At 39.7% G+C, this 13,880-nt stretch overlaps 1 long non-coding RNA gene across 2 annotated transcripts in view; it reads right to left on the reverse strand.

The window, feature by feature from the left end:
- The window catches only part of LOC309353754, a 184,966-nt gene that overhangs the window by 158,218 nt on the left and 12,868 nt on the right, over nucleotides 1-13,880 (reverse strand). Inside the window, exon 2 of one of the 2 annotated variants that reach the window (XR_014161999.1) lies at nucleotides 12,837-13,307. The exons of the other annotated variant lie outside the window; for it this stretch is intronic. This is a non-coding gene — a long non-coding RNA (uncharacterized lncRNA). Of the gene's footprint in view, nucleotides 1-12,836; nucleotides 13,308-13,880 lie in introns of those variants that run through there. 2 annotated transcript variants of the gene reach the window in all.

The following is a 13,880-nucleotide window of genomic DNA, read 5'->3' on the forward strand; positions in this document are numbered from 1 at the left end:
TTGGTTAATTCATAACAGTTTCGTCCCCATTTTAACATTTCGTCTTAATAAGAGCTGTTGCTAGGGAACTCCCCTGGCACATTCCTCTCTAATCCCCATAGGTTTGCACTGCTAGGACTGGTTCAGTGCTGCCTTGCAACACAAAGCAGTCGTCACCAGTCAGGTCTAGCTAACATAATACCCATGCTTAAATTCCGATGTTTGGCAGCCAAAGCAGAAAATCCGTTCTATAAAGGTGTCACACTGCACTACACATCACTGTATTTTCAGAAATAATGGTTTGATCCATCAGAATTCAGCTTTGAGACTTGTTATAACTTAACCATTGCAGATGCAGTTGTTTGTCTCATGAGGTTTTTCTTTTCAAGAGTAAACCTATTCGTGCATATGTCCCAATGTGTAGCCCCACCCCTGACACTGTATGTGCCAACTAGCCCCACCTTCAGGTGTACTGCCACACACAGGGCACCACCATGCAGATGTTTGTGGCACATGAGCAGACTGGTTCTGTCTGCGATGTGCAATGAGGGGCTGCATGCCATGGCCTGCTCCCTGATGCCCTGTTGCTCTACATCAGACTGGTTACAATACCTTCACCATAAATGATGTGCATGCACCATGGCTAGTGAAATCATACTAGTGCAATCCTTTGCTCCTGGATCAGCTGGCACAATCATTATGTTTGGACATAATGCTAAACAACTGTATAGTTTTAGGAGAATAAGAGTCAGCAAGGCTCACTTTCTTTCTATGCTGTGGCCATGAGAAGGATCTAAAGCTTCTCATTTAGATTAACAGCTGTTTAGTGTGTCATCCCAACCAAAACAGGGTTCATGTTAAGTATGCCTGTCAGGACTGCCTCCAGGTCCCAGCTCACAGAGGACCAACGCCCAGTTGATTTAATGTACAAAAGTCTTTATTGAAGCTTAGTTTCCATTTCAAACCCCAGAGCGTGCAATCCTACGTCTTGACTTCAGACCGGCGAAGTCCCCTCTGACTCACTACCCCTTCCGCACCAGTTTAAGATCCTAGCCCGGCTCCACCTCCTGCGCTGTTCCTTTCTTCACTGGGTCCTTCTGCCCCCTGGGGTTTCCTCCTTCCTGGACTCTTCTGACGCTGACCCTCCTGAGTCTTGCCCTTCCTTCCGGCGGGCTTTAGGACCTGGCTCCTCATCCGGGCTACCTGCTGTGCCGCTCGCCTGTACATTTGAACTTGGCGCGCGCGCCCAGCCGGTAACCTTCCTCCTGACCGTTCCCCCGCTCTCTGATGTGGGCGTGGTCAACCCTGACTCATCTCCTCTCGCTGGTGGCGAGAACACTGTTCCCGATTCCTGGGACTCCTCCCCCCTACTGTGCTCTGGTGGGGAAGCTGGTCCTGATTTCCAGCTGCTGCTCAATGAGTCCCCGCTGGCCCCTTGTTTCTGGTGCTTCCCCTTTGGCACCCCCCTCGCCCTGGCCACGGGCGCTCCCTTCTGCGAGTCTTCCGATTCGCTGGTGAGACTCGAGGAATCTCTCTGACCACTGTCACTGCCTACTCCCCCCTCGGATTCCTCCTCCTCGCTCTCCATTTGCTCCCCCTCTTGTGTCTCTGCTCCTGAACCCCTGACAATGCCTGATTAAAACAATCTGACTCCATCAATTATGGTTGGAAGGCGGAGCCGTTTCAGCCAAACATGGTTTATTTAAGTTTAGATTAAATGGCAGTTAATATAAATAGCAGTGAGAACTTCCGAACTTTTCCTCGTGGTGCATCAAAAGGGGAAGGGAGAACATATGAGTTCAAGATGAATTGTTTCTGGTTTTCAAAACATGAAATGTTTAACATGAAATATGAATGAGAGCAGTGTGTCATAATCAAACACATGTGCAACTGCACACCCAACAGACAAATCTCAAGAAGATAGTTCCTGAATATGCAGACCAGAAAATCATCTTAATGGGTGATATGAATGGAGTGATCTCATCAGAAATGGACAGACTCAGGGAAGGAACAAGTAAAGACGGAAAATTACCAAAATCTTTTTTTTCAATGATAAAAAGTTGTAATTTGATAGACATCTGGCGATTCAAGCACCCACTAGAAAAACAATTCACGTACTACTCCGAACCGAATCAGTCAATGTCTAGGATAGACCAGATCTGGATCTCGAGCGAGGTGACAGTAAGAACACAGCAGATAGAAATTCAACCGAAAGTAATTTCTGATCACAACCCAATAGAATTTGAATTAAGAAGCCTTGAAGAAAGAACTTTCAGATGGAGAATGAAAGATTACCTCTTAGATGACCAGAAAATAGTTGAAAAAGGACAAAAAAAACTAACAGAATATTTTGTAGACAACTGTGACAAAGGCACAAAGGCTAAAGTAGTGTGGGACGCCAGCAAGGCAGTAATGAGAGGATTCTTCATTCAGCAAAATACAATTAAAAATAAAAATAGAGAAAAAGGAATAAAAGAAATATTGGAACAAATAATGGTAAATGAACAAAAACTAATTAAAAAACCAAACAATGGGAAGATAAAAGAAAAGATCAAAGCCCTACAAGCACAGTTTGCTATCATAATTAATAGAGAAGTAGAATGGAATATAAAGAAATTGAGACAGAAAAATTTTGAATTTGCGAATAAATCAGGAAAATGGCTTGCATGGCAAATAAAGAAAAGGAAAGAACGGAGCACAATAAACAAGATTATAGTAGAAGGAGAAGAGGTAACCAACCCGAAGGGAATCAGAAAGGGGTTTTTAGATTACTATAGAAGACTTTACAAAAAAGGAGAAAGAAATAATCTGAGGAAGATAGAGAGATATCTAAGAGATAAAAAGGTGCAAAAGATCCCGACTAGAAAAAAAGAGCAAGTGAATACCCCAATTGAGATAGAGGAGATAAGAGAGGCGATTAAGGAATTAAAAAGGGGGAAAGCTCCAGGACCGGATGGATTCACCGCTTGCTATTATAAAGAAATGGAATCTATTTTAGTAACGCCACTGAAAGAAGTGATGAACAACATCTTAAGAGAAGGAGAAATCCCGGAAACATGGAAAGAGGCATTTATCACTTTTATCCCAAAACAGGATTCAGACTCAACCCAAGTCAAAAACTACAGGCCGATCTCACTCCTCAATTTAGACTACAAGATATTTGCTGCGATCCTTGCAAAGAGGATGAAAAAGACTTTATCAGAAATCATACACAAAGATCAGGCGGGCTTCCTTCCAAACAGACAGATGAAAGACAATATAAGAAATATAATCAATATGATGGAATATCTGTCTGTTAGGATTGATAAACAAGCTACAATGATGTTTGTCGATGCCGAAAAGGCATTCGACAACATATCATGGGACTTCATGTTGAGAAATCTGGAATATATGGAAATTGGTAAAGAGTTTTTTAACGGAATAAAAGCAATTTACACAGAACAAAAAGCCAAATTGATTATAAACAATGTAGTCACAGAAGAAATAAGGATACAAAAGGGAACAAGACAGGGGTGCCCGCTTTCACCGCTACTTTTTATAACGGTATTAGAAGTTCTTTTGAACTCGATTAGACAAAACAAGGAAATAAAGGGGGTGACACTTGGCCAGAACGAATATAAGATCAAAGCATTCGCAGATGACTTGGTAATAATGATTGAAGAGCCAATAAGTACGGTAAAAGAGGTTTTGGAGGAAATGGAACAGTTTGGAAGTGTGACAGGTTTCAAATTAAATAGGGAAAAAACAAAAATGATTGTGAAGAATATGGATCAAGGTCAAATAGAAATAATGCAACAACAAACACAAATAGAGGTGGTTAAAAAGGTGAAATACCTGGGAATATGGATAACCCCCAAAAATATAGACTTATTTAAAAACAATTACGAACCAGCGTGGAAGGAAATAAAAACGGACATGGAGGTGTGGGGGAGGCTGAAATTGTCATTTTGGGGAAGGATCTCTACAATCAAAATGAATGTCCTTCCAAAGATATTATTTTTATTTCAGAGTATCCCTATAATTAAGGGGAATAAGATCTTTAAAGAGTGGCAGAGAGCGATCTCTAGATACATCTGACAGGGCAAAAAACCGAGAATCCAATTTAAATTATTAACAGACTTAAAAGAAAGAGGAGGCTTTGCCCTGCCAGATTTGAAACTGTATTATGAGGCATCATGTCTCTGCTGGGTGAAGGAGTGGATTAAGTTAGAAAACAACAAATTGCTGGACTTAGAGGGATACGAAAACAGATTTGGATGGCATGCCTATCTATGGCAGGAGAAAAAGAGAGTCCATAAAGGCTTTGAGAACCACATCTTCCGAGGTCCCTTAATAGAGGTTTGGGACAGGTATAAAAATCTATTAGAACCTAGAACACCACACTGGCTATCACCTTTAGAAGTCATGAGCGTAAAGGGAATCAATATGAGAAGTAATTGGATAACATACGGCCAACTGCTATTTAAAGAAGGGGGAAAGTGGAAAATAAAACCGTATGAGCAGGTAAAAGAACATGTATACGATTGGCTGCACTACTTCCAAATAAATGAGATGTTTAAGAAAGATAGTAAAGAACGAGGCTATGCGGATAAGGAATCAAAATTTCAAAGTGAGGTTATTGATAATGATGGCAAAAATTTATCTAAAATGTATAAACTGTTGTTATATTGGAATTTGGAAGACGAAGAAGTTAAGTCAGTGATGATCAGCTGGGCCAGGGATGTGGGTCATAATATACAATTCGAAGATTGGGAGAAACTGTGGAATGAGGGATTAAAATTCACTGCTTGTATGACGTTAAAAGAAAACACGATGAAGATGTTTTATAGATGGTACATGACGCCGGTAAAACTGGCAAAAATGTACAAGACATGCAATCGGTGCTGGAAATGCAGGGATAAAGAGGGCACTTTCTTCCATTTGTGGTGGGATTGTAAGAAAGTGAAAGACTTCTGGGAGAAAATATACAATGAGTTAAAGTAGATTTTAAAATACACATTTACGAAAAAACCAGAAGTCTTTCTGTTGGGAATGGTAGGAAATGAGATAAAAAGGGAAGACTGCAAATTCTTTAGATATGCAATCACAGCCGCAAGAGTGTTACTGGCCCAGAGTTGGAAACAGCAAGAAATACCGGCCATAGAAGAATGGAGAATAAAATTGTTAGATTACGCAGAGCTAGACAAATTGACAGGAAAGATTAGATACTTAAGAGACCAAAAGTTCATCGAGAACTGGGGGAAATTTGTGGAATATCTGGAATGTCTAAGTGAAGGACAGATGACGCTTAAGGGATTTAAAGAAGCTCTGTAAGAAAAGTAAGAAGTATTGTCTAAAGGGAATAAGAAAAAAAGAGATAAATAATGTCAATACAAATTTGAGAAATGTGTAATTATAACTACGACTATGAATGATTTACGGAACAGTTGAGGGAAGTCCAAAAGAGAAATAAGTAATGGAAAAGATGTGAAACTTATGCATTTTGTTTTGTATTATTTGTGGATTAATAAAAATTATATGCAAAAAAAAAAAAGAAGATAGTTCCTAGGAGATGAAGAGTGTCTTATTTGTTCCCAAGTGACTATGTTCTCATGGGTTACTTGGTTAATATAAGAAATAGTGACACTGCAAAATCTCTTATGATGATAGTGCTATTTTTCTAGAAAATGAGGTGCCAGAACTCACTATGAATGCCCCCCTCATTCTCTTTGAATGGCAAATGGAGCCCTCCTGAAAGGTGCTGGAACTGAGTTCTGGCAAGTTCTGGCTGAAAAAAAGCCCTGAATTGATAGTATTGTGACTGTAGGCTGAAATATATGTACTATTCATTTTGCTTGCCTTTGCTTTTGTGATCTAAAGAATCCTTGCAATGTGGCTCAGATACCATTTGTTTAAAACATGCAGTCGGTTTTGTGAGAGAACCAGTGACACTGAGAAAATTCTGTCATGCTGGAAAAGGCATTTCCAAATACATCTATTATGGACTATTCCAGCTGTAGATTGGTTAGTTATATTGGGTACTTGCTACAGTAGTCTTTTGTCAAAAGTAGGCTGGCATTGGGCCTTCCTGAAATATTTACATTTATGGGAACTCTGAGCTCATTTAAGGGAAAAAAATAGAATGAATGATTCAGTGCTTTACAAAAAAAACCAAGTTTTACACCATGGTGGAGTTAAAGGTGAACAGCAGTGCCAAAAAAAAGAACATGGAATTAAGTTGCAGTCATGAATAGCTATTCACAAGCATATAAATTCATGGTTGTATAGTGAGTTCCAAACTACCATCTGGAATTACTTGCTTGGCTTCAATGAGAGAGCTGCAATTTGTTCCAAACACCTCATTTTGGGATTTCCTTAATGTACCAGAAAATAGCAATAAAGTATTTCAGAGCTAGGGGAGGTAGTAAGCAACACTTTCCTCGGTCTTGATTAAAACAAAACCTCTACAGAAGGAACAGCTTGGTTTTAAATCAGCACCTGGATTTTGCTCCATTACTTCCAGATATTTCAAACTACAAGTGGAGGTAGTATGACAGTATAAGAGCAATTTTAAATGTACCACACCTTAAAACAACTATTAAGTTCAGAGATATTTAGGCTGCAATCCTAAGCACACTTGCCACAAGGGAGTAAGCTCCAACTCCATGAGATCTACTTCTGGTTAAACATGTTTAGGAGTTTGCTGAACATGTAAACTGATTCCACTGAAAAAGCATTTTGTTTGAAGTCAGACAAAAGTCCCATCTGCATGTGTGAACTCTTTGCCCCATGTGCAGGAGTGTGACATGGCAAGCCTATTCCCTTCTGCATATACTGAAACCCATCACCAGGCCCTATGGGTCTAGCCAATACTAGCCCTGCTCAAAACAGACCCACTGAAATTAATGGGCCTAAGTTACTTGTGTCTATTAATTTCAATGGGTCTATTCTGATTAAGGCTAGCACTGGACAGAACCCTATGCTCTGCTACTACTATACAGTAGAACATAACATCAGACTGATATTGGTAGTTCCCCCTGCACATTATAATCGGTACTTCCCAAATGCTCAATTTTCATTTATTCATTTATTTGTGGTATTTCTAAGTCAACTGATTACAAAACCTCTCATGTCAGCATTACAGGAAGTTAAAAATCAGTAACTCTACCATAGCAATACAATAAATGTGATGCAGCATAGAAACAAGCTTTAAAAAAACTAAATCAATATCAAAGAATGTTGAACAGAACACCAAATTTAAAAGCCCTTGGAAAATAAATAGGGTTTCTATTGGCTCTGAACGGACATTAAATTAGGCACTAGGCAAGCCATTCAAAGGAGGGCATTTGATAATGGGATGCCATCAGAGAAGAGCACTTGGTTATTTGGAGCATTTGTACCCTGCTTTTCAGGCAAAAGGGCTTCCAGAACAGCTTACATACAAAACAAGACAGTCCCTAACTGCAGGCTTACCATCTAAAAAACATGACACACCTGGGTGAGGGACCTGGAAAAAAACCTCCAGGAAAGTTCTAAGGCTTGGGGTTGGTACACGTGGGAAGAGATGAACCTTCATAAACATGTCCCCAAACAATGGAATGTTTTAAACTTTAAAGGTCAGATTTAGCATCAGATAAAATGTAAGCATATAAAATAGCTTCTTACTGAAATTTTAAAAATGTACTAGGTTGAAACTGTCGCTGGTAGATCATCATATTTTTGCAGGCATGCTGTCTTATGCAAAGCAGTTCTCCCAGTAGACTCGGACATGGCTTGATCATCCATAATGGTCATTGATAGCTTATTAAACTGACCATCTGCTCCTCAAAGTATCTTGAATGCAAGTCACATCTACCTGTCAGAGCGAGATCTAAAACTAGTTTTCCATCTGGGAAGGTGTATGACTTCCAGGGTATATCAAATAGCAATTTGAGAAAGAAAATACAGCTGTGATTTGTTTGAGATGGGAAGAAGCAGATCTGGGATTTCCTTGTTGCTTTTGTTTTTTCTACATACTGTTTTAGAACAGCATTTTAAAAAAATAAATTCTCCAGGATTAACTAGATCATCTGCACGCATCCTTTAACTGAAAATTGGGACCTCAAATCGCCATATCATTTTCTTTTGGAAGGGCATCTGAGCATCACAGTTAATTAGAGAGTGTGACATAAGTGGCTGACAACCCCTTGAACTGCAACGAGTTGCTGACAGTCCACAAGGCTGAAATAGAAATAGCTGTCATTGATGTTTTAATTAGGATCAAAAGACATTTTGCTAATGCATCCCCGCCCCCAGAATTCTGATGACACAGGTCAAATTATTCTTGTAACCAAACAAGTGAAACTTGGGGTGGGTGAGGGAATTTACCACCTCTGAGAGAAGCCTCGGTTGCTTCACAAAAGACAGAAAATTCCATTCATCAGGAACATGTGGTGGTGTGTTTTTTCTTGCAGATTTGGGTTACCATTGTTTCACCTTGACTATTATTTTCCCCCTCCCACAATATTATTTATTGTTTGTAATGCACAACTTTCTATACATTAAGAAAAAAATATCATGACAATGAGCAGAATAAAATCAATGGTAAAGTTACATTCATAAAACAACCACAAAATGCGCCACAAATCAGTAGATTAATGTAGTACAGCAACACAGCTGGACCACCCTACAGAGAAAGCCTCAGGTGCCGAAATGTTGATACTTGCCTGATGTTCATTGGAAGCAACATTCCAAAATCCCTAGTCTTAGTGGACATAGCACAGATCTTGAGAGCATATGGCACTGCTAAATATGTCTCTCCCAAGTCCATGGTGATCCCTGCACTCATTAGCCGCAAAAGACAGCTTATTGTTTAATCTGATTCTAGCTGCATGGCTCTTTTGTATGCCATTGAGAATAAACATGTTCAATAGCAATAGTCGTGACAATGGGTGGTATCTGGTTAATTGTATTCAGAGTAGACCCACTGACATAAATGGACTTAAAGTAGTCCAGAGTATGTTCATGTCAATAGGTCTACCTCTGAGTATAATTTAGTCAGGTGTCATCCAATAAATTTCTATCCCCATACCAAGAATTTCTCTGTCTAGATGACTCCCTTAGGTATCTGGGGCATGTATGAGTACAAGATGGTGGAACATAATTCACTCATTGTAAATGCATGCTCATTCTCCTTCACTAACCCAATACTACTTGAACCTTGAAGATAGAAACAAGGTTGCTTTTCTCTATAAAACTGCTAATTTTGTAAACATGGTTCTATGCAGGGCAACCTTACAAACAGGATCTCTCCCATTTCTCTGCCATTTTTGGAGCTTCTCCCAGAGTTAATGTTTCATTGCCATCTCTGTAACCAGAACTCTCCTGGAGGGGGAAGGCTATGAGGAGCTGTGATGCTAAACTCCTGCACTTCAAAATTTGCCACTACTCCTTTGTTATTTTAGCAAGCCGATGTGTAACCAAGAAGCCAAAAATGTGTTGTTGTTTTTCAAATGACCAGTTTGCATCAACAATTTCCCCAAATATAGCTGTACTGAAATTACACAATTGGAAATCGGTCGAGCTGATGGGTATATTTTTATCTCAAAATTTATTATTTGGGTCAGGCAGTCATCTAGCAGCCCTGTGTGTGATCGTAATTATTGATTTCAGTGCTCCAAACGGCTGAGCAAATGGCATATCTAACAGCAAGTGTGTGTGCAGCAGTGAAAGCCAAGGACAGAATAGAATTCAGCATTCACTTACCAAGTTCTGAAAATATGGTTTCAACTTGCCAAAGTTTTTGCAGTTACATAAAATTCTAATTTTTATTTTTTAAAAAAAAAAAAAACCTCACTTGATATATTAAATAAAATCTATTATCAAGTAAAAAATGCTAATGTTGCTTTTTAAAATACTGGAAATCATACATATACCCACTGAAGGACAATTCACCTGATAGTTCCCAGAAATGGTAGGTGGGTATATGATATTTTACCACAGAACATTTAAATTACTAATCACCTTTGTACAATCAAACTTTAGCTTATTTTGCTGAGAGGTGGACATTTAAAATTACCATTTCTAATGCATGCAAAATCCTGATCACATGCTAATTTGACTTTTTGACTTTAAAGAGACTAGAATTTCCCCCACAATTTCATGTTTTCCTTTTCTTTTCGTTTTCTCATACTATGTCTCTTTTTCTCTCTCCTTCATACTGACAACTCCAGGACACATTCACCCTAGATCTCTAATAGTGGTGTAGGATGGAACTACACTTACAGCAACTGTGGTAATATCTGTAACATCGCGTCTTGGGCTTAGAAATTGCTTACAGATCAGTCAGTGGGGTTCTTTACACTTTAAAGTACATAGATGCCATATACAACCTCTGGAATCATAAGCATTTCAAAGTACAGTGCCCCAATTAGGGCTATAGACATTTGAGGTGTGGGTTGTTGGAATTCTGCCTTGGTCAGAGGTATGTGCCACAGCATAGGCACCGGCAGATATTCCTTGGCGACCTCCCCGCTGCTACACTGCTGATAAGCAGCTGAGGTCTCGGCGATTCTTCTCAGATGTGTGAGAGGAACACACCGTTCTTCCTCTCTCCCCTTTGGTGTCCCCCAGGGAGGGGAAAGAAGCAGACAGAAATCTATTTACATCTTTATTTCTGTCTCTTATATCAGTACAGAGAAACATGTCTGCACTCAACAGCAGTAAGAAAAAACTCCACCCATGTACTTCCAGTATGGGTCATATGACACACACACACTGAGCTAACATCCGGTGCTCAGTACAGAATGGACTGCCCCTTTGTTCCCATGGCAACAGTCACAAACATCCTGTCTGGCTTTCCAGCCACAAGCAGCTGGCTTGGCTGCTAGAGCCTTTGCTTGCTGCAGCATTGGTGCTTTATGGGTGGGTGGGCGTTTAATATATGATTATTAGTTTTTTAGAATATAGCTATAGAAAGTCAATAAGATGTACAAATCAATCTAAGGAAAATCTGGGGTGTATGAGCAGAGGGCTCTGCCTCCTCCGAATTATCCCATTTTTTATAAGTAAATGTTGCCATTATAATTAAGATATATAGGGGAAGGTCATTTGTGTTGCTCTGGTTCTGCAGAAAATCCCACGGGGCAAAAGAGATCCATAGTTACAGGACCACGGACAGCTCCAAGTGTATAGCTTGCTCCAACAAAGGTCAAAAGCAAGCTGAGCCTTAATCCTCTGTCCCCAGATCACTTCTCCCAGGCTTCATCCCTTGTGGAGAATTTAGCTTGTCTCTGGCCTGAATAAAGGTACTCCTCTGATCTATGGCCTTCTGTTTGGTGTGTTCTCTGCATCACTGGACCACCAAATGTGGAAGGCATTTGGTTCCTCAGGCTCAGGAGAAGGTCCTGATCCTGTATACCCCAGTGCTATGGGAGGTTTTCTGTGGCCCCTGTATGCCAACCTCAGGCTCAGTAGTCTTCTGACCAGCAGCTGACTCAGAGCCCTGAACCAGGCAGGCCTAGTCCCTCAGCAGGTAGCTCTGCAGCCTCAGACTCTGTGTCCAATTCACTGTTGTATGCCAGGGTCGTGGCAGTATTCTGCTCAAGAGCTCCATAAAATGTAAAGCTGCTCTGTGCTTCCAGTATTCTGGCAATTAAGTGCAACATCACTGGGATGATTGATAAGGAAGGGAAGCACTGATGTCATGTTTTGTTTCTTCTGTTCTTTGTTCCGACCAAAGAAAGTGGGAGCACCGTCCCTGAACTTCCTCCCCTCGTCAATTCTAGCGATTATTATACTTCCATTGATCTCAATATTTTCCCGGCTTGTGAACAGATTGGCAGCCGCTTAACCTTTCATTTTCTAATTTTTGTAACACTGTCTCTTATTTAAATTATTTATGACATTCAAAAACCATCAAAAACATTGCATGATTTCTATGTAAATGCTTCACTTTCACTTCACAGTCCTCCCAACACACATAGTACTTCTAGAGCCCGTTACCACTGCCACATTTCTGAAGACAGGCATGTGTTAATTTGATAAGGGGGACATTTCATTTCAATGCTAAATGCAGTTTCTTGAAGGTGTGAACCATGTACATCACCTTGATCTCCTCAGATAAAAAGGTAGAATATAAATGCAATACAGAAAGAAATGTCTTGCATCAGAGAAAACCAGGAAAGAGATACACAAAAAGAGGACCTAATAAGGAATCTGGGATTTTATATCCTAGTGATGAGAGAGAACTGGGAGGGAAAGAGGGCTGAAGGATAGTGAAAGGAAGAAATCAAATAACACATCAATATAGTGGGTTCTTTGATGACACAGGTGTCTAAGTTCTCAGAGTAAGGATCCCAGCAGGTTCTCTCTGAAATGAAGAGGACACCTGGGAAACTCAGGATCCTCATCTCCAAGGACAGGAAGAAGTTTAAGAAGGGCTTTATACACCAGAGTGAGATCTTCATTTCAGCCCAGTAGCAAATAGATGACAGCTTTGTTGTATATTCCCTAATAAGATTGTGTCTTCTGGGATGGAGTTTTATGTGGGGAAGTGGACTCTGTGTTTGTTCTTTCCTGCACAAGCAGCTGTAAATTACAGTTTAATGTATACTCTAGCTGATCTGATGTCATGAAAGCTGGCATTCAGGAGCTCACAGCAGCAAGTCATTTGATTAGCTATAATTGGAATGAGACCACAAAGTACACAGAGAATAATTTTGCCAAAGCTCTTCGCAAGATTCCCATTTAAGAATGGTGGACTTTGCATCGCACCGACGTCAGCACCTCCCTCCATTCCATCCCCCAAGTGAGCCAAACTGTGAAATAATTTTTAAAACTTTAATTGTGTCCTAATAATTAAATGATGTTAGAAGAACAGTGTTCCTGGGGGAGGGTGAAAAATACAGCACTTTGTGTAAGAATTGTGTTTGATTTAAAATTAATTGTGCAGCATGTGTTTTTTTAATATATAAAAAATCTTTGATTAGATACATTCTGCTGAATAGAGTGTAACAATGGGATAATTAGTTCTGCAATTCTTTCTTGTAATCACATGGAAACAATAAATTGGGATGCAAAGAGCTTAATTAAACTGATTAACTTAGCTGTTTTGTTCTTATTGGTTTTACAGGACACAAGGTAAAATCTGCCAAAAAGTACAAAGATACGTTTTCTAGGATGCTGTATTAACTCTTATAATGGTTATAATTAATGGATTTCCAATAATCTCGTTGTCAAGTCTTTTGTTCCTGTTATAATGAGAAATGCATTGTTCACGTATATCTGAGACAAGTTCCAACCAATCCAAGGAGGATATGACCCTCTTATTCCAAATCAAATGGCATTCTGATAGGCATCATTCCATCTCTCTGTAAACCAGCAAACACAAAATAAACCCTCAGGAATCAGCTCATTCATCAAATAATTAAGAGACTTCTACTTATGACAGTTTACCCTGAATTGTGACTTGTAATGCAAACAGGAATGCAAAGTCCTTTCTTTGCCTCAGAGAACATACTCAAAATAAAGCCATCAGAATCTAGATTCTTGGGCAACAATGCAGAAAAACTCTGCTCAGTTTAAATTCCATCAATATCAGCAGCATGTTAGTCATTATTAACTATTGTCCCACTGATTTTAATCACACAAGATGGCACAATCCTAAACATGTTTAAAAGTCAGACGGTTTCAAAGAAAACAAATTATAAAATATTTCTGATCTCCACGCACTGCTTCAGCTTTGATGAAGATATGCAGAATTTGATTCTAAAGCAGGAATGGGGTCCTTCAGATGTCGTTGGACCACAACCTCTATCAGCCCCAGTCACCAAGGGATGATGAGTGTTGGAGCTCAGTAACATCTGGAGGGCCATAGGCTACCCCTCCAGGCTTTAAAGCATCAACATACATTGGATTACAAGTAATACATTTACAGTGGTACC

Source organism: Podarcis melisellensis (assembly GCF_964234715.1).
Source record: "Podarcis melisellensis genome assembly, chromosome: 1".
Classification (NCBI taxonomy): domain Eukaryota; kingdom Metazoa; phylum Chordata; class Lepidosauria; order Squamata; family Lacertidae; genus Podarcis; species Podarcis melisellensis.